This window comes from Lagenorhynchus albirostris, chromosome 2, assembly GCF_949774975.1.
Source record: "Lagenorhynchus albirostris chromosome 2, mLagAlb1.1, whole genome shotgun sequence".
In the NCBI taxonomy this organism is placed as follows: domain Eukaryota; kingdom Metazoa; phylum Chordata; class Mammalia; order Artiodactyla; family Delphinidae; genus Lagenorhynchus; species Lagenorhynchus albirostris.
Genome location: NC_083096.1, coordinates 164724996 through 164749549, shown reverse-complemented (window position 1 = coordinate 164749549; position 24554 = coordinate 164724996). Strand labels below are relative to the sequence as shown.

At 42.3% G+C, this 24554-nt stretch overlaps 1 long non-coding RNA gene across 2 annotated transcripts; it reads right to left on the bottom strand.

Moving 5' to 3' along the window:
- Positions 1 to 1514: 1514 nt before the first annotated feature.
- On the bottom strand, positions 1515 to 24356 carry LOC132516318 (uncharacterized). Of its 2 annotated transcripts, XR_009539297.1 has the most exons (4): positions 24250 to 24356; positions 7993 to 8211; positions 6854 to 6882; positions 1515 to 1606 (listed from the first exon to the last, which is right to left on the bottom strand). It is a non-coding gene; the product is annotated as an uncharacterized LOC132516318 (long non-coding RNA). The 2 variants fall into 2 exon arrangements; XR_009539296.1 differs by lacking the exons at positions 1515 to 1606; positions 6854 to 6882 and having other exon boundaries at positions 6915 to 8211.
- Positions 24357 to 24554: the final 198 nt, after the last annotated feature.

Below are 24554 nucleotides of genomic sequence, written 5' to 3'. Positions count from 1 at the left end.
GGATTGAGCATTCTTTCAACCTTTGGATGGCAATGCTTGCAGAACTAGAAATGCAAACCATATTTGGAGTACATAATTCCAGTAAGGATGAATCATTGCTTTCTGCAAGGTGGAAGGGGGTTGATACAATTGACCTGCCCACGGGGGGCTGGCTGCCCTCCCTGACCAATGTTTCTATGCTGCTGCCTGCTGCTGGCTGGTTGACTAATTGTTGGCCGTTGTCAGATCAGCCTCGATGAAAGGGAGCCCAAGTTGTTGGGTCCATTCATAGACTCCATCCTTGCCACTATGGCCACCATTTTATGGGTCTTTTGCAAAGCAACAGGGTGGCTAACTTTAGAGGCTGGCTGACGTCCATAAGATGGGACATTTGGCCATCTGGCTGGAGAGCCTCGATGGTCTCTGGTGAGCATTAATGTGAGACACAAGATCTGCATACTTTGCACCCACTCCGATAAGTTCATCTATGTGCCCCTTACCCAGACCTGCTTGTCTCTGAAATTCTGCTCTTTCTCTTTCCATGCCCTTGACCAACTAGCCAAGCCATTTGCCAGTTATTAGGAATTAGTGTATATCTGTGCTTCAGTCATATCTTCCTATACAAAAGGAAGGACAAAGTATATTGCTTGGAGTTTTGCCCCCAGGGAGTTTACCGCCGTCCTTCAGGGCTACCCCCACTTGGGGTTGTAATAGAGTGGTTCATTTCCAGCTTGTGCCTATACTGACTTGCGTGTAAATTGTCTTCTACTCCCTTCCTCCTTTATCAGTTTGCTATAGGGAACCCTCCATGAGGCCATAGGTATGAATTAAAGCAGAGGTGTCAGATCAACAGAGTTAGATGCCATGGGAGTCTGAGCTGCCTGTTCATTTGATTTACTCATGCCTCTGAACTCTTTGAGCCCAGCCCTGAATGTACCACTTCCATCGTATTGGATTGCTGCTGTGCCTGTCTGATAACATCTAGCTTTAGACATACAGCCACCTGACATCTGGTGGTCACATGCTCAGTCACTACTGGGGCCCAGTGACACATCAGAACCTTTTTGTTCAAATGGACCATGGTAATTATGGCCTTACTCCAGAATCCTAGGGGTCCTCACTGCAACTCTCCTATTTGAGCTTTCAGAGACTCCCCACAGAAACTTTATCCACCACAGATTCCTCAAGCAACATTGTATCTGCAGGATCATATAATCCAAAGTGGCCGCATTGCCTGTTTTATGATCTGAACCTGCTATACAGTCCTCTGTTGGTCTGGGCGCCACTCAGAATTGGCAGCTTTCCAGGTCACCTAATAAAGGGTTGGAGAAGTAGTTCTAAGCGTGTCTATTCTGTCTCCAAAATCTAAAGAGGCCCCCCAAAACTGTGCATTTTTCTAAGAGATATGTGAGGTGAGATAACTTGTCCTGGCATGCCCCAAACCACTGAACCCCTAAAAATATTCCCAGTGTGGCAGGACCATGAATCTTCATGAAGTTTATCTTCCACTCTCTGGCAAATATGGTGCTTACCATTTCCTTTTCATGTCCAATGAGCATGATGTCATCAATATAGTGGACCAATATGATGTTCTGTGGGATGTCAAGGTGATCAAGTTCCCTGAAGACTATAGATAACAGAGAGCAGGAAAGTTAACAAAGCCCTGAGGGGAGAGAGTGAAGGTGCTCTCACTGTCCTATTGTGATGTAAAGGCAAACTAACTGCCTTTGATCATCTCTTCTCTCGGGTATTGAAAAGAAAGCATTTGCTAAATCAATAACCACACACAAGTGTTCGAGATTGTGCGGATATGCTCCAGTAAAGATACCACATCCAGGAGAACATCTCTGATTGGGGCTATCACATGGTTAAGTTCACAGTGATCTATCCATCTTCTACCTGATCCATCTGTTTTCCTGGAGGCTAGACAGGTGAATTGAATGGGGATATGATGGCGAATCCAAGCTCAGCTAAAGTATTAGATCAGAAATAATACTGCACAAATCAGCTGTAGGGCAGTGTAATGGTTAATTTTACGTGTTAACTTGGCTAGGCCACAGTACCTGGATATTTGGTCAAATGCTACTCTAGATGCTGCTGTGAGGTAGTTTTTACATGAGATTTATATTTAAATCAGTACACTTTGAGTAAAGAAGATTACCTTCCATAATGTGGGTGCACCTCATTCAGTCAGTTAAAAGCCTTAAGAGCTAAAAAATCCTGACTCTCCCTTGGAAGAGGGAATTCTGCCTGCAGTCTGCCTTCGGGCTCAAGCTGTATTATCAATTCTTCCCTGGGTCGCCAAGTGGCCAGCCTACCCTGAAGATTGTGCACTTGCCGGCCTCCACAATTGCATGAGTTAATTCCTTAAAATAAATCACTCTCTTACTATATATGTACACATCCTATTGGTTCTCTGTTTCTTTGGAGAACTCTGACTAATACAGGGAGTTTCAGGAGCTTCTGCTTGGCTTTTCCTATCATTATAGCCTTTACTCTGCAGATCGTGGAATCAATGAAAGGATTCTGTCAGCTTCTTTGGGACCCATTGGACTTAAACTCCATCTATATCACCTGCGCTCCTTTACTCTCTGCTCTAGCCAGAGAACTCTGTTTTGTGTCAATTCAGACTCCATTTCTTTAACAATCTTTCAATATTCTGAATATTGTCCTTTTTCCAATGCACAGTTATCCTGGTAAATGACAGCAGATTCCTTTGGGGAAGGATTGGAGGAATATTTACTATATATAATTATGGCCTCTGCTGTAGTCAAGGGGTTCTGGCTCTGTGAACTTAGATCTAGAATCTAGATGAGGGACTGTGGTTATCCATTGTAGCAGCTGATGTCAGTCATCTGCTTACCAGCTCCTGATTTTTTAAAAAATATGAAAATAGAGGATCCCCCAGTCAGCGGTCCATCCATTCCATCTCCATAACAACTTGACATAGATTCCTGCAGATCGAGGCATCCTCATCGTCACTCTGGCCTTGCTGCCCTTGACAGTAATTATATTCACCTGGTCTTGGATGCCACCTCTGCCATTCTGGAATCCCAACATTAGTATTGATATTAGGGATCCCAATTCCATGGCAGCATCTATTACTCTTAATCCCAGGGTACCCAAAACAGTCACCACTGAGCTACTCAGAAGTGCTGGTGTCCCTTTTATCAGTGAGTTCCTTTTTGACTTAGTGCAGAGGGTGTCGTGTGGGCCCTCCTAGAGAACATGGGTGCTGAGTTCTTAGATCTTACATTCCCACCTCCCTAAACTTTCTGACCTCTTCTTTTTTTTTTTTTAATTTTTAAAAATTTTTATTTATTTATTTTGGCTGCGTTAGGTCTTTATTGCTGCGTGCGGGCTTTCCTCTAGCTGTGGCGAGCAGGGGCTACTCTTCATTGCAGTGTGCGGGCTTCTCATTGCAGGGGCTTCTCTTGCTGCGGAGCACGGGCTCCAGGTGTGCAGGCTTCAGTAGTTGTGGCTCTGGGGCTCAGTAGTTGTGGCTCGCAGGCTCTAGAGCGCAGGCTCAGTGGTTGTGGTGCACGGGCTTAGTTGCTTCGTGGCATGTGGGATCTTCCCGGACCAGGGCTCAAACCCTTGTCCCCTGCATTGGCAGGCGGATTCTTAACCACTGCGCCACCAGGGAAGTCCCTGACCTCTTCTTAATACTCTACCAAGGAAGTTCTAGCATCTTGACCTCATTTATTGTAGGTCATCATCCTGCTTTAAGGAACCATCCTTGCAAACTATTAAGATCATATTTCAATCATCTATTGCTGAATAACCACCCACCCAAAACTTAAAGGCTTAACACAACAGCAATTTATTATTTCTCACAATTCTGCAGCCTGGGTTAGGCTCAGCTGGGTGTTCGTACGCCTCATGTATTGTTTGTAGGTGTTGCAGGAGGCACAATGTCCAGGATGTCCTTTTCACTTACATAAATGGCAGCTCAGCTGGGATGGACGGAACATCTGGGGCTGGTCAGGCATCTCTCTTTCTCAGCATGGTGTCTCTTCACAGTGTAAGGGCGTCCGTGTGGTTGGATTTCTTACATGGTGGCTGGCATCCAAGAGGGAGGAAATGGAAGCTGCCTGTCTTCTCAAAGGCCAGGTCTGGAATTGGAACAGTGTCACTTCTACCATATTCTGTTGGTTATGGCAAGTCATAGGCCAGTCCAAATTCAAGGAAAGGAGGAAAATAGACTCCATCTTCTGATGTGAGGAGTGGCATGTACATAGAGGGAAGGAAGGAATTGATGGTGACCCTCTTTGGAAACTACCAGAGACCAGCTCAGGCATCCTTGCAAGCATATGAAAGCCTGACTTACTCAAGTGTGGTCCATGACAATGTATTCCCCATTAGCCAGTCTTATATTCTGCCATGCCTGCCCCCTCACTGCCATGTCTAAAACTCCCAAGATCACTCCCACATATATTAGCCAGGCCTTTCAATTCCTTTGATGTGTAGCTTATTTTTCCTGGGTCAGGACTTAAATCTCCCCACTTAGGATTTGCTAGGAACTGATCCCAGTTCTTTGAGTGTGTTTTGGGAGTACATTTGTATTAAGGAGAACAAATATCTTATGAAGGACCTGCTTCATGTGAGATCATTGTATAGTCTCAAGGAAGTGAGAAACTGTTATTCCTTAGCAAGAGGGCAGGGGCTGCTTCAGCCACCCAGGAGAACTTATGAGATAAAGATTCTTAGGTTTGTCTACCCTGATGTCCCTAGCCCAGGTCTCAGGATCCTACTCTTTCCCTATCAGGGCCTTGACTATGACATAGGAGGTCTACTGACACTGTACATTTAGAGACCTTTGCAACTCTGCCACTTATAATGTGATTGGCTGTGATTTTTTTTTTCTACATAGCCTTCCCTTCACCACAAGTGAAAGCTTTACTAATTGAGATGCCAGCTGAAGGGCAAAGTTATTATCACTCCATCTACTACCAACAATGAGATTCCTATTGCTTTCACATGGGTGAGAAATTCAACTACAAAATCACACCCCGGAGGTCTGTTTTCTAGGACCTCTTCTGGTACTAAATGTCAACCTATGTTCCTTAGAAAATGGAGCCTGAATCAAAGGTTGTACACTGATGCTTTTTTGGGTGTTACAATCCCAAGGAAGCAAAAGTGAGGGGGAGAACAGAAGTGAAACAAAAAGAAGGAAAGAAATATAAGATCTTACATTACTTAGCTGGCCAGAGCCCCACAAAAACCAAGGCCAGTTGCTCAGTCACATGGGATCTCTTCAAAGAGGTCACATGGAACCATTATGTCTTGAAATAGTCCATAGTAAGGCAGAAGAGTGAGGAATTTATCTGTCATCAATTTTTCATTGTCCAGTCTCATGGTTGCCAACAGGGTCTTAACAGTCTGCCCTTTGGAACCGTGTTAACTCCTTCCACTGGGCTGTTGCTGGGGAAGCCAGAGCCTTCATAAAGCCCAGTTGGGTCAGACATGAGTGCCAAAGCTTCTGGTGTTCCTACTGTAGCAGGCTTAATTGAGTTCATGCCAAAGACTAGCTCTTGCCTCCTGATGATGCTGAGGCAGCCAGTAACGTTCGGCAATGAGGCAAGGATGTTGACTGCTGAGAGACATCTAAACTGAATCTGGTACAATTAAAGGAAAGACTTTGGCATTTACTTAGAATGAGATGGGAAGCCATTGGAGAGATTTGAGCAGAGGAGTGACATGTCTGAAAAGCTTTCACAGGATCACTCTGGCTTCCCAGGAGGGCAGGGACAGAAGCAAGGGGACCAGTTAGGAGTCAGTTGCAATAATCCAGATGTATCCATCAGGGTTCCATCAGAGAAGCAGAACCATTAAGAGTGGTAAGAATAAGGGATTTATTATACATATTTGATTATATGCAATTATGGGTGCTGGTTACACAGTTTATGTACAGCTGTTGTTTGTGCTTCTGCTGTTGGGTTAGGAGTCAGCAGGGAAGTGCTAAATGATGGGTGTTCTGAAAGACGGACATGAAGTGGTGGAGGGCAAGGTCAAGCTGGCACCCATGAAGATGAACTGGAATCTATGAGGACAAACTAGACCTCCACCCCCGCATTTCTCTCTCCCCACCTCTAAGCCTCCAATTTTGATGATGACCGGCAAGAGAATCTGGTGCCTTTCATCAACACACACCTACCCTGGAGCTGGAGAAGCTGGGGCGGGGAGGGGGTGCTGGAGGAGCTATGGCCCAGCCGCTGCCTTACACCGACAAGGGGAGCCAACAGATCAGTGAAAACATGTATGAACTGCAGCAGCACTTGACCCTGTACTAGCCTTCCAAGCGTAAGCATGTCTACAGCTTCACTTCCACCTCCTAAATCCTGCCTAAATTTCCCTCTGTGGTCAATTCTCATCCAAAACTATACAAGAAAAGGAACTCTGGGAAACATAGTTGCAGCTTGGTTGAGTTGACGTAATACAAAGCCCACCACACCAGATGAGAAATTGAAATGGCTTGGACCAGAGTATTGGCAACAGGGGTGTAAGAAGTGCTTGAATTCTGGAAGTATCCTGACTATCCCTCACTATCTGAATCTATGTGGTTTCTGAGCTTGGATGGTGAGCTCTGATGTGAGAGTGGTCATGTCACCTTGAGTTTGATGAGGGAGAAGCAAACAGGCCCACCACTCACTTCTACAGGGCCTGGGACAATGGTATAAATGGATGCTCACCTACCAGATGTCTAAATATTTAAAAACTCTAAATCAAGACAAAAACCTATTATTTAAGGTATATTCTATCTTCATACCTTAACAAATATAGTTTCATAACAACAAAATGAAAAATATGTATAGAAACCTATGGTTTTTATATGACTGAAAGTCTGTTAAAATGACTGAATATTAGTACATACCTGGGTGTTCTATTGGTGGACTGGAAATACTTGGATGAGGAGTAAGAAAATATGTACACAATTAATAAATTATGTATTTATTCCATTTAAGAAAGAAAAAAAAAGGAGGCTGGCCTGGCACTCCGAGCTAGGTCATGTTATTAAACATAAATGACCACACAGAATACCAGTCTTAGACAAGATTGCTCTGACACCATGATAAAATGAGACAAAACAAGGTCACTTTATATTTTGTCTAAGCATAGACAACAAGTCAAAATATCAAACAACCCCACCTTAGCTAAAATGAGTGACTGCTACTCCTTACCAATTAGTTTTACCCTTGGGCTAGTCTCTTCCTTCTATAGATCAAACTTGCATCCCCAATCATAGCATTGTCCTTGCTTTCTATCTTTTTTTCTTTTTTAAAATATTTATTTATTTATTTGGCTGCGCCAGTTCTTAGTTGCAGCATGTGGGATCTTAGTTGTGGCAAGTGGATTCTTTAGTTGTGGCCTGTGAACTCCTAGTTGTGGCATGCAGGATCTAGTTCCCTGACCAGGGATGGAACCTGGGCCCCCTGCATTGGGAGTGCAGCATCCTAGCCACTGGACCACCAGGGAAGTCCCTGCCCTTGCTTTCTGACATCCAATCTAGAGCAATCCCTCACTTTCTTAGACCTTCCCCCAAGTCACTCAACCTTAGCCCAGATCCTATAATAGGTTCTTCCTAACACCCTCTGAGACATCCTATGATTCCCAGTGATGTGTATTCTCCCTCACTGCTGGGAGTTATAAATCCAATTCATTTAACTACAGGTGTGTTTCTGCTGGTCTTTGGCTGAAGGGTACTGACACACCTACAATGTATTTTTCTTGATTTTGTTTCAGCAAAATTACTAATATTTTTTCATAATTAAAAATTTCACATAATTTGTGTTCTCTTGACAGCACTGGAAAACTATAACCTGTGGACCAAATCAGGCCTTTTGCCCGTTTTTGTAAATAAAGTTTTATTAGAACACAGCCACATTAATTCATTTATGTATTGTCTATGGCTGCTTTCATGCTACAGTGGCAGAGTAGTTACAACAGAGAATGCAATGACCAACAAAGCCTAAAATATTTAGTATCCCTCCCTTTACAGAAAAGTTTACCAACCTCTGATTTAAAGAATTAAAATTAAAATGTAGGGCTTCCCTGGTGGTGCAGTGGTTGGGAGTCCGCCTGACGATGCAGGGGACACGGGTTCGTGCCCCCGTCCGGGAGGATCCCACGTGCCGCAGAGCGGCTGCACCCGTGAGCCATGGCCGCTGAGCCTGTGCGTCCGGAGCCTGTGCTCCGCAACGGGAGAGGCCACAGCGGTGAGAGGTCCGCGTACTACGAAAGAAAAAAAAAAAAAATTAAAATGTAATTGTTTTCAGAATACACAAAATTTGAATATATTTTCATCAAAAGATTAGCTAAAAATTAATATTTTATTATATATTTTAAAATTTAAAAAATTACTTCAAAAGATTTAAATCATATATTACAAATAAAAAAGCAAGCTATACATATTAATATAACATTTTTTTTTTGCGGTACGTGGGCCTCTCACTGTTGTGGCCTCTCCCTCTGTGGAGCGCAGGCTCAGCGGCCATGGCTCACAGGCCCAGCCGCTCCGCAGCACGTGCGATCCTCTCGGACCAGGGCACGAACCCCTGTCCCCTACATCGGCAGGCAGACTCTCAACCACTGCGCCACTAGGGAAGCCCCTAATATAACATTTTAAATCAAAATTTGAAGCTGATATATTTTGTTTTGGTAAAGTTTATCAAATCTTATTTTTTTTTTTTTTTTTGCGGAGCACAGGCTCAGCGGCCATGGCTCACGGGCCCAGCTGCTCCGCGGCATGTGGGATCTTCCCAGACTGGGGCACGAACCTGTGTCCCCTGCATCCACAGGCGGACTCTCAACCACTGCGCCACCAGGGAAGCCCCCAAATCTTATTTTTTTTAAAATAAAACTTTCTACCATTTTAGTATTCAATATCTATCTAAATGCTAATAGGAAGAATTTGTACTATGCTTCACATATAATCTAGAGCTATACATACCCAGGTGAGTAATAATTGTTTAATTGGAAAACATCCCTTTGCTGCCATGTGCAGCTGTTGTGAATGTTGAGGTAATTTATGAGTACGTCTCATTTGGAATTGAAACTGGAAGAGAAGCAAGAAAATGGATATTGGGCACTACCGGCAAATGATGCTTTGTCATGCAAGGATTTATAACTACATTCATGCTATCGGAGAGGAAGGATTTGGCAGGTCAACCAGTTTGTTGTTTCTCTTACCTAAGCTCTTCCATCTCTCAATCTTCCCCAGACACTGTAGCCGTGTCTGTCCCTGATGTTGGCAGCAACGCAACCTGTAAACTTTTACAGCAATCGACACAGTCAACTTTTGTTTTGAGGACATAGGGCAAGAGATTTTAGAAGCATTCCCCAGGGCCTGAATGGTGCTAGTCCTAGAGCGGATGTTTATGATTACGAGCTGTGCTGTGCCAGTGCTGGGCTTCGGATCCTGGGAGTCAGAGGCACTTGTGTGTTATTTGATGTGTGTTTGTGATATGCAGGGTCCCCTAAAACACAGGGCCTAGGTGGAAGGCTGGTTGTAGTAGTAAGGGCTCAGATACTGAAGGACTTTTCAAAATAGTTATCTGTGTCTTTTTGGTTTCTGAGTTTGGATAACAGGAGTTCAACTAGTGAGGGATACGTAGCCTTTACTGACTGTCCAGATGTGAGATATGAGAGAAAGAGAGGAGTAAAGGATGACACCAAGATTTTTGGCCCAAACAACTGGAAAAACGGAACTGTTGTTAAAAGAAAGGGGGAGGACTCCAGGACTTTTTCTGCCAGTTCAACTCTACATGAACTAGCCTGTGGAAGGAATCTGGGTGCCTGGATGACAACAGAGAGCACAGCCACCAGACGACTTGAATGTTAGTCCTTAGACCGTGATTGTCAGTTCAGGCTGCTATAGCAGAAGACCATAGACTGGGTGGCTAATCAACAACAGAAATTTATTTCTTACTGTTCTCTAGGCTGTGAAGTCCAAGAGCACGGTGCTGGCAGATTCAGTGTCTGATGAAGACACCTGTTTCCTGGTTCCTGTCTTCTGTGTCCTCACATGGTGGAGGGAGAAAGGGAGCTCTCTAGGGCCTCTTTTGTAAGGGCACTAATCCCACTTGTGAGGGCTTAGCCCTCTTGACCTAATCACCTCTCAAAGGCTCCACCTCCAAATACTATCACACTCAGGATTAGGTTTCAACATATGAATTTTGGGAGGACATATTCAGTCCATTGCAATTATACAAGAGAAAAAGAAACTTCTATTTCGTTCAAGCCACTGAGTGATTGTTCATTCTCTTTGTAACAGCAGCCTAGCCTTAGGTCCTCACACCCAACCCAGTCCAGGAGCAGTGGAAAAGGAATGGTTGGAGAACGTGACTCCTCATGTTTGAGGGTGGCACCGGGAGCAGTGGAACATTTTCTCCAGTGGCCTTGAGCAGAGTAGGTGTGGCACATATTGCTGGCAGGCATGAAGAGGAGGACACAGTAGCAAGCCACATGGGCAGATGACTTCACACCAGGTAGGAAGGAAGATGTCAGTAAGGACAGATGACCAAGACTAGATATTCCTTACCCTGCTCCATTCCACCTGTGTTTGTGGTTCAGAAGACTCCTAGAACTTAGATGCAGGCCCTGGGAAGTGTGTGGGGAAAACTCTAAATTATTCCTCCTGCTATGCCTATAGGCAACTTTCAACTTATACACTGGATCCCATCCCCACTCACCTACTCAAAGACTTTGCTCCTGCAAGTTTCTCCTCCTTCTCCTGTATCACTAATTTCCCCTTTACTGTCATAACCCCTATTTGAGAGAAAGAGGTCAAACTTCCCTTGACCCCCAGGCCCCCCTTCAATTATTATCCTGTTTTTGTTTTCCACTTTTTCTAAATGCTTCTCTATAGTCCCTGACTCCACTGCCTCACCTCTCATTCTCTCTCTTTCTCCTCTTCTCCCCCCATTCTGTCTTTAACCCATCCCAAGCAGGCTTTTCTTCCTGCCAACCCAGTGAAACTGGTCATGTCAGGCTCACCAAACACCCTTTACCACAGGTGATCACTTCTTTCTTGAAGCCATTTCTTCACTTGGCTTCTGAGACTCAAAACTCTCCTGGTTTATGGGGCTTTCCTGGTGGCGCAGTGGTTGAGAGTCCGCCTGCTGATGTAGGGGACACGGGTTCATGCCCCGGTCCGAGAAGATCCCACATGCCGCGGAGCGGCTGGGCCTGTGAGCCATGGCCGCTGAGCCTGCGCGTCCGGAGGCTGTGCTCCGCAACGGGAGAGGCCACAACAGTAAGAGGCCCGCGTACCACACCAAAAAAAACCAAAACAAAACAACTCTCCTGGTTTTCTTTCTTCCTAACTGGTTGTACCTTCTCAGTCTCATTTGCTTATTACCACGCTCTCCTTCCTTTATCCCATCCTCAGTTCCCAATCTATTGTTTGGAGCTCCAGGCCTGTCTTTGGAATTCTTTCTTCACTCTTCCCAGATGATCTCACGGCTTTTGAAGCCATCTACATGTTCATGACTTCCAAGTTACACTTGCAGCCCTCGCTGATACTCTACACCCCAGGTCTGTATCTCTAACTGCCTATTCATCTTATAATCATCTCAAAATTATGGCCAAAATGGAAGCTTTGATTTTCCCTTCCAAATTAGCACCTCCATGACTCTTCCCATTTCAGTAAATGCCATCACTTTTTACCCAGTTGCTCAAGCCAAAAACATAGGACACACATCCTTCATTCCTCTCTATTGTTCACACCAATGTCCAATTCCTTGGCTGGCCATTTAAGTTCTAGTCTCGAAACTTATCCCATCTTCATGATCTTGGATTTGGTAATAGTTTCTTAAGTGTCACAACAAAAGCACGGGCAACAAAAGGAAAAAATAGACAAATTGGATCGCACCAAAATTAAAAACTTTTATGCATCAAAAGACATTATCTTATTACTCAGCCATAAAAGAGAATGAAATAATGCCATTTGCAGCAACATAGGTGGACCTAGAGATTACCATATTAAGTGAAGTAAGTCAGACAAAGGCAAATATCATATGATATCACTTATATGTAGAATCTAAAAAAATGATACAAATGGACTTGTTTACAAAACAGAAGTAGACTCATAGACATAGCAAACAAACTTATGGTTACCAAAGGGAAATGGGGGGAGGGATAAATCAGGAGTTTTGGATTAACATATACACACTACTATATATAAAATAAACAATGACTTACTGTATAGCACAGGGGACTATACTCAATATCTTGTAATAACTTATAATGGAAAAGAATCTGAAAAAGAATATACATATATACATATATATTATATATATAACTGGATCACTTTGCTGTACACTTGAAACTAACACAATATTGTAAATTAACAATACTTCGATTTTTAAAAATGTTTTAAAAAGACACTATCCAGAGAGTGAGAAAAAAAACCCCACAGAATGGGAGAAAATATTTGTAAATTATATATCTGGGGCTTCCCTGGTGGCACAGTGGTTGAGAATCTGCCTGCCAATGCAGGGGACACGGGTTCGAGCCCTGGTCTGGGAAGATCCCACATGCCATGGAGCAGCTGGGCCCGTGAGCCACAACTACTGAGCCTGCGCGTCTGGAACCTGTGCTCCACAACAAGGGAGGCTGCGATAGTGAGAGGCCCGCGTACCGCAATGAAGAGTGGCCCCCGCTTGCCTCAAGTTGAGAAAGCCCTCACGCAGAAACGAAGACCCAACGCAGCCAAAAAATAAGTAAATAAATAAATTTAAAAAAAAAAGAACTACTACACGTTAACAACAAAAAACAATCCAATTTAAAATTGGGCAAAGGATTTGAACAGACATTTCTCCAAAGAAGATGTACAAATGACCAATAAGCACATGCAAAGATACCCATCATTAATCATTAGGGAAATACAAATCAAAACCACAATGAGAAGAGCTCTTCAGACCCACTAGAATGACTATTAAGAAAAATAATAGGAAATAAGTGTTGGCAAGGATGTGGAGAAGCTGGAACCCTTATTCATTGCTAGTGGGAATGTACAATGGTGTAGCTATTGTGGAAAACAATTTGGAGGTTCCTCAAAAAGTTAAACATAGAATTGCCATATGATCCAGCAATTCCACTCCTAGGTATGTATCGCAAATAATTGAAAGCGAGGACTCGAACAGGTACTTGAACATCGATATTCATAGCAGCATTATTCACAGTAGCCAAAAGGTGGACAAAACCCAAATGTCCAACAATAGATGAAAGGATAAACAAAATGTGATATAGACATACAATGGAATATTATTCAGCCATTGAAAGGAATGAGGTTCTGATACATTCTTCAATATGGATGAACCTTGAAAATAAGCCAGACACAAAGGGACAAATTTGTATGATTTCACTTATTTGAGATATCTTGAATAGGCAAATTCATGCAGACAGGGGTTAGAATAAAGGTTACTGGGGCTGGAGGGAGGGGGAATTGGGGAGTTATTGCTTAACGGGTACAGAGTTTCTGTTTGGGATGATGAAAATGTTCTGGATATAAATATATAGATGGGTGGATATAAATAGTGATAGTTGCATAACACTGTGAATATATTTAATGCCACTGAATTATAGATCTAAAACTGGTTAAACTGGCAAATTATACATATTTTACCACAATGAAAGAAAAAAAACTTATCCCAAATCTGGCCACCTTTCACCATCTCTACCTTTTTCTCCTGAGTCCCAGGCATCATCACCTCTGGTCATCTAACTGGTCTCCCTGCTGCCATTCTCATCTCAGATCAGCCAGAGTGATCTTTTAAAATGTAAATCAGATCGCACACTCTGCAGTTCAAAACCGTCCAATGACTTAGCATAACCCTCGAACAACATCCAAACTCCTTATCATGGCCCATAAACCCTGGAGGATATGGCTGCTGGCTGCCTCTCTAACCTATCTCCTACCATTCTCCCTGTCACTGGTCTTGTTACTCGGACGTGCCCAGCGCTCCTAGCCTCAGGCCCTTCCTCTGGAATTCTTTCCCCCAGATCTTCACATGCTTGACACCTTCACTTCATTTAGGCGTCTGCTCATGTGCCACCTCCTCAGGGAAGCCTTCTTGACCATTCTATCTAAAATAGAGCCTTTCCCATCATTCTCTGTCCCTTTCTCCCACTTTATTTTATTTATTTTATTATTTTCCCCACTTTATTTTTTATCAGAGCACTTAGCATCACTTGAAATTATGTTATACGTTTGTTTACTCGTATTATCGCCTGTCTCTCCCCTCTCTGGAATGGAAGCTTCACAAGAGCAGGGACTTTGTCATATTCATTGCTGTCCTTCCAAGGCCTAGCACTAGATACTAGATGTGCAATTCATGTTTACTGGATAAATAATATAGAAATTAAATTCAGTTATATGTCAATTATATCTCAATAAAGCTGGGGAAATAATTAACTTTAAAAAAATTAATTTATTTTTGGCTGCATTGCATCTTCAATGCTGCACGTGGGCTTTCCCTAGTTGCGCTGAGTGGGAGCTACTCTTTGTTGAGGTGCGCGGGCTTCTCACTGTGGTGGCTTCTCTTGTTGTGGAGCACGGGCTCTAGGTGTACGGGCTTCAGTAGTTGTGGCACGCAGGCTCAGTAGTTATGGTGCATGGGCTTAGTTGCTCTGCAGCGTGTGAGATCTTCCCGGGCTGGGGCTCGACCCCGTGTCCCCTGCATTGGCAGGTGGATTCTTAACCACTGCGCCACCAGGGAAGTCCAATAATTAACTTTTTTAAAAAGAAATTGAATTCAGTTTTTTTTTAAGTGTGTTGGTATTTGTTTTCACACACACACTGTATTTTATTTTTACAAGAGATAAATAAACTGACACCAAGCATTGTAAATGGATGACCACAACAAAAGCAACAATGATTGCAATTACCAAACACGAAACACACTCATACTATGTCATAATATTGACATTCACTCCAGTAATCCTCCACTGTAACAGGTCCTTTACTTTGCAGTGAAAATTGATTTGAATATTTTTTTGCCTCTGAGCCCTTGTAGGATTTTTCTTTTATTCAAAAAGAAAGTCACAAAAATTATAATCATCCTCATCAGTTTGCTCAGACCCATGTAATTAATTTTTTTTATCTTGATCTTTTGTTAGCACTTTTATGAATTCATCAGTTTTCCATTAGAGTTCTGAAAATGCTTATTCATTCAGTTCAGCAGTATAGTCAGTTACCAGAAATCTGTACTTGTCAGAGTCTTTTCCATGAATTCCTTGAAGATGAAACCCTTTTATAGGAACATTTTTGCAAAAGCATCAGAGTACACCCAGAACTGTCTGTAAATGACAAAAGACTTTAAAATGACCACGTTAAAGATTTGATGAAAGTTCATAATAATGCAATTGACAAGGAAATTTAGTTATTTCTTAGATATACATTTTAAAGTAATAACTAGAATTATGACTTATAACATTATACCAGAACATATAAGATTTTTAGAAATTTCATGTAATGTCTGAAACATTTATATTAACATATTTCCATACAAATAACCCAAGGAAAATTTAGTATGTTTTTTTGTTTGTTTTTTTATACTGCAGGTTCTTATTAGTCATCAATTTTATACACATCAGTGTGTACATGTCAACCCCAATCACCCAATTCAGCACACCACCATCCCCACCCCACTGCAGTTATCCCCCCTTGGTGTCCATACGTTTGTTCCCTACATCTGTGTCTCAACTTCTGCCCTGCAAACCGGTTCATCTGTACCATTTTTCTAGGTTCCACATACATGCGTTAATACACGATATTTGTTTTTCTCTTTCTGACTTACTTCACTCTGTATGACAGTCTCTAGATCCATCTACGTCTCAACAAATGACTCAATTTTGTTCCTTTTAGGTCTGAGTAATATTCCATTGTATATATATATCACATCTTCTTTATCCATTCGTCTGTCGAAGGGCATTTAGGTTGCTTCCATGACCTGGCTATTGTAAACGGTGCTGCAATGAACATTGGGGTGCATGTGTCTTTTTGAATTATGGTTTTCTCTGGGTATATGCCCAGTAGTGGGATTGCTGGATCATATGGTAATTCTATTTTTAGTTTTTTAAGGAACCTCTGTACTGTTCTCCATAGTGGCTGTATCAATTTACATTCCCAGCAACAGTGCAAGAGAGTTCCCTTTTCTCCACACCCTCTCCAGCATTTGTGGTTTGTAGATTTCTGATGATGCCCATTCTAACTGGTGTGAGGTGATACCTCATTGTACTTTTGATTTGCATTTCTCTAATAATTAGTGATGTTGAGCAGCTTTTCATGTGCTTCTTGGCCATCTATATGTCATCTTTGGAGAAATGACTATTTAGGTCTTCTGCCCATTTTTGGATTGGGTTGTTTATTTCTTTATATTGAGCTGTATGAGCTGTTTATATGTTTTGGAAATTAATCCTTTGTCCATTGATTCGTTTGCAAATATTTTCTCCCATTCTGAGGGTTGTCTTTTCATCTTGTTTATGGTTTCCTTTGCTGTGCAAAAGCTCTGAAGTTTCATTAGGTCGCATTTGTTTATTTTTGTTTTTATTTCCATTACTCTAGGAGGTGGATCAAAAAAGATCTTGCTGTGATTTATGTCAAAGAGTGTTCTTCCTATGTTTTCCTCTAAGAGTTTTATAGTGTCTGGCCTTACATTTAGGTCTTTAATCCATTTTGAGTTTATTTTTGTGTATGGTGTTAGGGAGTGTTCTAATTTCATTCTTTTACATGTAGCTGTCCAGTTTTCCCAGCACCACTTATTGAACAGACTGTCTTTTCTCCATTGTATATCTTTGCCTCCTTTGTCATAGATTAGTTGTCCATAGATGCGTGGGTTTATCTCTGGGCTTTCTTGTTCCATTGATCTATGTTTCTGTTTTTGTGCCAGTACCATATTGTCTTGATTACTGTAGCTTTGTAGTATAGTCTGAAGTCAGGGAGTCTGATTCCTCCAGCTCCATTTTTTTCCCTCAAGACTGCTTTGGCTATTCAGGGTCTTTTGTGTCTCCATACAAATTTTAAGATGATTTGTTCTAGTCCCATAAAAAATGCCATTGGTAATTTGATAGGGATTGCATTGAATCTGTAGATTGCTTTGGGTAGTATAGTCATTTTCACAATATTGATTCTTCCAATCCAAGAACATGGTATATCTCTTCATCTGTTGGTATCATCTTTAATTTCTTTCATCAGTGTCTTGTAGTTTTCTGCATACAGGTCTTTTGTCTCCCTAGACAGGTTTATTCTTAGGTATTTTATTATTTTTGTTGCAATGGTAAATGGGAGTGTTTCCATAAGTTCTCTTTCAGATTTTTCATCATTAGTGTATAGGAATGCAAGAGATTTCTGTGCATTAATTTTGTATCCTGCAACTTTACCAAATTCATTGATTAGCGCTAGTAGCTTTCTGGTGGCATCTTTAGGATTCTCTCTATATAGTATCATGTCATCTGCAAACAGTGACAGTTTTACTTCTTCTTTTGTAATTTGTATACCTTTTTCTTCTCAGATTGCCATGGCTAGGACTTCCAAAACTATGTTGAATAATAGTGGTGAGAGTGGACATCCTTGTCTTGTTCCTGATCTTAGAGGAAATTCTTTCAGTTTTTCACCATTGAGAATGATGTTTGCTGTGGGTTTGTCGTATATGGCCTTTATTATGTTGAGGTAGGTTCCCTCTATGCCCACTTTCTGGAGAGTTTTTATCATAAATGGGTGTTGAATTTTGTCAAAAGCTTTTTCTGCATCTATTGAGATGATCATATGTTTTTTATTCTTCAATTTGTTAATATGGTGTATCACATTGATTGATTTGGGTATATTGAAGAATCCTTCCATCCCTGGGATAAATCCCACCTGATCATGGTGTATGATCCTTTTAATGTGTTGTTGGATTCTGTTTGCTAGTATTTTGTTGAGGATTTTTGCATCTCTATTCATGAGTGATATTGGTCTGTAATTTTCTTTTTTTGTAGTATCTTTGTCTGGTTTGGGTATCAGGGTGATGGTAGCCTCATAGAATGAGTTTGGGAGTGTTCCTTCCTCTGCAATTTTTTGGTAGAGTTTGAGAAGGATGGGTGTCAGCTCTTCTCTAAATGTTTGATAGAATTCACCTGTGAAGCCATCTGGTCCTGGACTTTTGTTTGTTGGAAGATTTTTAATCACAGTTTCAATTTCATTACTTGTGATTGATCTGTTCATATTTTCTATTTCTTCCTGGTTCAGTCTTGGAAGGTTATACCTTTCTAAGAATTTGTCCATTTCTTCCAGGTTGTCCATTTTGTTGGCATAGAGTTGCTTGTAGTAGTCTCTTAGGATGCTTTGTATTTCTGCGGTGTCTGTTGTAACTTCTCCTTTTTCATTTCTAATTTTATTGATTTGAGTCCTCTCCCTCTTTTTCTTGATGAGTCTGGCTAATGGTTTATCAATTGTGTTTATCTTCTCAAAGAACCAGCTTTTAGTTTTATTGATCTTTGTGATTGTTTTCTTTGTTTCTATTTCATTTATTTCTGCTCTGATCTTGATTTCTTTCCTTCTGCTAACTTTGGGTTTTGTTTGTTCTTCTTTCTCTAGTTCCTATAGGTGTAACGTTAGATTGTTTACTTGAGTTTTTTCTTGTTTCTTGAGGTAGGGTTGTAGAGCTATAAACTTCCCTCTTAGAACTGCTTTTGCTGCATCCCATAGGTTTTGGATCATCGTGTTTTCATTGTCATTTGTCTCTAGGTATTTTTTGATTTCCTGTTTGATTTTTTCAGTGATCTCTTGGTTGTTTTGTAACGTATTGTTTAGCCTCCATGTGTTTGTGTTTTTTACGTTTATTTCCCTGTAATTCATTTCTAATTTCATAGCGTTGTGGTCAGAAAAGAAGCTTGATATGATTTCAATATTCTTAAATTTACTGAGGCTTGATTTGTGACCCAAGATGTGATCTATCCTGGAGAATGTTCCATGCGCACTTGAGAAGAAAGTGTAATCTGCTGTTTTTGGATGGAATGTCCTATAAATATCAATTAAACCTATCTGGTGTATTGTGTCATTTAAAGCTTGTGTTTCCTTATTTATTTTCATTTTGGATGATCTGTCCATTGGTGTAAGTGAGGTGTTAAATCCCCCACTATTATTGTGTTACTGTCGATTTCCTCCTTTTTAGCTGTTAGCAGTTGCCTTATGTATTGAGGTGCTCTTATGTTGGGTGCATATAGATTTATAATTGTTATATCTTCTTCTTTGATTGATCCCTTGATGATTATGTAGTGTCCTTCCTTGTCTCTTGTAACATTATTTTAAAGTCTATTTTATCTGATATGAGTATTGCTACTCCAGCTTTCTTTTGATTTCCATTTGCATGGAATATCTTTTTCCATCACCTCACTTTCAGTATGTATGTGTCCCTAGGTCTGAAGTGGGTCTCTTGTAGATGGAATATATATGGGTCTTGTTTTTGTATCCATTCAGCAAGCCTGTTTCTTTTGGTTGGAGCATTTAATCCATTCACGTTTAAGGTAATTATCGATATGTATGTTCCTATAACCATTTTCTTAATTGTTTTGGGTTTGTTTTTGTAGATCCTTTTCTTCTCTTGTGTTTCCCACTTAGAGAAGTCCTTTGGCATTTGTTATAGAGCTGGTTTGGTGGTGCTGAATTCTCTTAGCTTTTGCTTGTCTGTAAAGCTTTTGATTTCTCCATCAAATCTGAATGAGACCCTTGCCGGGTAGAGTAATCTTGGTTGTAAGTTCTTTCCTTTCATCACTTTAAGTATATCATGCCACTCCCTTCTGGCTTGTCGAGTTTCTGCTGAGAAATCAACTGTTAACCTTATGGGAGTTTCCTTATACATTATTTTTCATTTTTCCTTTTCTGCTTTCAATAATTTTTCTTAGTCTTTAATTTTTGCCAGTTTGATTACTATGTGTCTTGGCGTGTTTCTCCTTGGATTTATCCTGTATGAGACTCGCTGTGCTTCCTGGATTTGGGTGGCTACTTCCTTTCCCATGTTAGGGAAGTTTTTCACTATAATGTCTTCAAATATTTTCTCTGGTCCTTTCTCTCTCTCTTCTCCTTCTGGGACCCCTATGTGAATGATGTTGCGTTTAATGTTGTCCCAGAGGTGTCTTAGGCTGTCTTCATTTCTTTTCATTCTTTTTTCTTTATTCTGTTCCACAGCAGTGAATTCCACCATTCTGACTTCCAGGTCACTTATCCGTTCTCCTCCTCAGTTATTCTGCTATTGATTCCTTCTAGTGTAGTTTTCATTTCAATTATTGTATTGTTCATCTCTGTTTGTTTGTTCTTTAATTCTACTAGGTCTTTGTTAAACATTTCTGGCATTTTCTCGATCTTTGCCCCAATTCTTTTTCCAAGGTCCTGGATCATCTTCACTATCATTATTCTGAATTATTTTTCTGTAAGGTTGCCTATCTCCACTTCATTTAGTTGTTTTTCTGGGGTTTTTATCTTGTTCCTTCATCTGGTACATAGCCCTCTGCCTTTTCATCTTGTCTATCTTTCTGTGACTGTGGTTTTTGTTCCACAGGCTGCAGGACTGTCTGAATTCAGTTTTTTAAAGTTTTATTTCTGAGTTTGCAGATCAAGAATTTACACCTGCCAATAGAAGGCAGTTTCGATTTTTATCAACTCCCCCCTTCCACCCTGGACCTATACCATCCTCCTTAGCATGAAGATTTTTCTGGAGATTGTGAACAGGAGGCAAGCAGTGACACTCTGGGAGAGCTGACCCCGTTGAAGCTAAGTGTCCCCTCCGTGTACTTCCACGATACTCTAAGCACAGCACAATTCAGTCATCCATTATTCTGTCCATGGTTATTCCCTTTTTGTCCCCCTTTTCTTTTGCTACCATGAACAATCCTGCTAGAAATACCCTTTTTTCCTACTGTTCCCACAGGGACACACCCAACTGCTGTTGCCAAAGACACATGGAAGGAAACTTGATAAAGGGAAGGAGGGATAAGGTTTGACAGGCTAGACATTCAGCAAACAGGTGTGTGTTCAGATCAGTTCAGGAAACATCAGTCACTGTCATCACTTTAGTCTCCCAGTAGCTGATGCCACTGTTGACTGATGTCTCCTGCTCTTCTCTTGGCTTCTGTGAAACTACTCTCCTCTCTGAACTCTCTTGCTCACGGCTCCTTTGCAGGCATCTCCTCATGACAAGATCTCTGTTGGATGGACTTTCTCTTGACTCAGGAAGGGGCACTGCTATCTTCTCTCTCTAGGCTTCCAAGGTAATATCGTCCAGTCTCAGGGCATATATGCTGATCATTTCCCCAGAAACTCTCTTCATCCCAGACCTCTCCTCTAAGAGATATACAGACTAGAGCCGCCACCTACATAATGTCTCCCTCTGGAGGTCCCATAGGCATTTAGAACTTACTATGTCAAAAATAAAACTCTTGGGGATTCCCTGGTTGTCCAGCGGTTAGGACTTCATGCTTCTACTGCCAAGGGCCCAGGTTTGATCCCTGATCAGAGAACTAAGATCCCACAAGCCATGTGGCGTGGCCCAAAAAAAAAAGCAAAGAAATAAAACTCTTGGTTTTGTCTCTGAAACCCGTCCTTCTAGTCTTCCCTTTTGCTGGAAATGATACCATCATCTGCACACAGCTGGGCACATAGACCATAATTTCTTTCTTTCCCTCACCACCCCCTAAATCCACTCCACCCCTAAGTCCTGTTGACTCTATCTTCAAAATATATCCTGACTCTTTCCACTTCTCTCCACTGCAAACTTGTCATCATCACCTCTCACCTGGATGACTGCAATAGCCTCCTCACTGATCTCTGTGCATTTATGCTGGCCCCCTACAGTCTATTCTCCTCGTAGCAGCCAAGTAAATTGTTAAAAAAATTTATATCTGTCACTTGACTGCTTAAAAACTGCCTATGGCTTCTTTCCCATTATACTTCATACGCTGTACTTTGAAAAAAAAATCATATGCGCATCAGGGTCTACAGGCTTTGCACATCTGGCCCCTGCTGACTCCTGCCAACCTCTCCACTTGCCCTCTGTCCAACTAAGCCCCAGCTATACTGGCCTCTCCTCCATTTCTTGAAGATGCCAAGAAATATTCCACCTCAAGGTCATCACCTTTCCCCCTGCCCAGAACATTCTTGGCTAAGTCATATGTCTAAGTCCTTCTCAACCTTCAGGCCTTGGCATCCCCTGGTCTTCTCTCTACCCAAGTGACTCCCCCTACCTTCTCCCTATCCCAACTTTGTTGTTTATCCCTGCAGCATGTTTATTCATTCATAGTCTTCGCTATTTAACTGTCTTTGCCACTAGACTGTTGGCTTCACAAGGGCAGGGATCACATCTGTTTTACACACCAGCGTATGCCCAGCGCCTAAGCCAGAGCCTGGCACATAGTAAATATGTAAATATTTGTTGAATGAATGGGTTAATTAGCCCTGCACTGGATGAATAGGATACAGAGGACCCAGATATGGTCTTTCTGTTCCATAATGCCATAATCTGATGCATGAAAAAGAAGTAGATAGGTAATTGCAAAACTGGTAAATAATAGAGACCAGAACTGGAGGCAGTAGAAACATAGAGGGGCCCATACCCCAGTGTGGAGTATGCATGTGGGCAGAGAGGAGGCTGTGTTTCCACGATCGATGGCACCAGCATATCCCTAGAAGAAATTCAGTTTCTCCTAATAGCATTTATTTAGTGTACCAAGTTCCATGTACTGTTTCTTGTTTGTTTGTTTTTAATAGGCCCAAAGTCATACAACTTCTAAGTGATAGAATTGGGATTCAAAGCCAGGCAGTCTGGTTCCCAAACTTGCATCTTTTAAAAATTTTTTTAAATTAAATTGTTTATTTATTTATTTTGGCTGAGCCACGTGGCGGCTTGCAGGATCTTAGCTCCCCAACCAGGGATCGAACCCAGACCCCCCTGCAGTGGAAGCGCAGAATTCAAACCACTGGACTGCCAGGGAATTCCCTGCATCCTTTTTTTTAAAAAAATAATTTGAGGTGAAATTCACATAATATAAAATTCATCATTTTAAAGTGAACAATTCAGTGGCAGTTAGTACATTCACAATGTTGTGCAACCATCTATCTAGTTCCAAAACATTTCCATCATTCCAAAGTAAAACCCCTTATCCAGGAAGCAGTTTCCCATTACCCTCCATGTACTGTTTCTGATCCCCACAATGACCCAATTGTACAATTGAGGAAAGAGGCTCTGAGAAATTCAGCTATAGTGAGAAGTTCAGAAGTTCAAGGTTACCTAGCTAGTAGAAATGGAGAAGTGATTTTTGAACCTTTGTTTTCTGACCCCAGAGTCTAAATCTTTGATTAATACGGGTCTTTGGGCAAAGTCACAAGTAGCGGGCTGGATTTGGGTACCAAAGAGAGTAAATTGGGGGGGGGCACGGATTTATAAGCCATAAATGCGCCCTCGGTTGTTAAAAAACGCACGTTTAGGTAAAACTGCAATTAGCATCGCTCAGGCGAGCACAGTCAAAAGTAAGAGCAGGGTCTTCCCTGGTGGCGCAGTGGTTGAGAGTCCACCTGCTGATGCAGGGGACACGGGTTCGTGCCCCGGTCTGGGAGGATCCCACATGCCGCGGAGCTGCTGGGCCCGCGAGCCGCGCGGGCCGCTGAGCCTGCGCGTCCGGAGCCTGTGCTCCGCAACGGGAGAGGTCACAACAGTGAGAGGTCCGCGTACCAAAAAAAAAAAAAAAAAAAAAAAAAGTAAGAGCGGCTATAGGGCAGAGACCTGGAAAGGTCAGCACTGCCGGAAGCTTTGCCAAAGCCTCAACAACAAGTTTGTAATTCCTTGGACAGCCCCTAGATGCACCACGCTGGGACCTGAAAAGAGGCAGAGTAGCTGGGAGGGTGTGGCTTGCCTTCCTGTGGCCGGACCTAACCAGGAAATGCCAGGGAGTTGTTCGACAGAGAAGCTGAGGGTGCAACTGGATTAGGCACAGTAGGAAGCAGTCCTCAGGCCAATTGCATCCCACTCAGAGTGGGCCTCCTGGGCACGAGTACTCTCAGGGGTGGAGGCCCTCGCCTTAGTACCCGTCTTCTCCTTCCGGGAGGAGCTGTCATCACTCTAGCACCCCTCTTCCACAAAATAGGGGTGCTCTCTCTGGGGCTTCTTTCTTTCTCTCGGGAAGTCAGGGACCCTGGAGGTCCCTCTTTTTTAGGGATCTCAGACAGAGGGCATCCCTCTAAGTTGCCTCTCACGTTTCCTCTCCTCCCTCGAGTGAGAGGGCTGTGCGGGCCCCTCCTACCCCGACGTTGGAGGCGTTTTCTCAGAAGCCCCCATCTCCTTCAGGCTCGGGGTGGCGGCCGAGTTCTAGTTCAACAATGCACCGCGCTCGGCTCAACCAGCTGCGAGAAGGCAACTCCATGGAAACCAAAACATCACAACTCCGTGGAGATATCGCGAGAAGCACGGTGGCTCCAGCTGCTGAGAGAGGAGGAGCGAGGGCGGGAACAGAGAGCGAAGTGGGAGGAGCCTAGGCACTTCAGAGTCCCCCGCGGGAGACCTTCCCTCCCAGCGGCGCCCCCTCGTGACTGCGCTTTACATAATCGA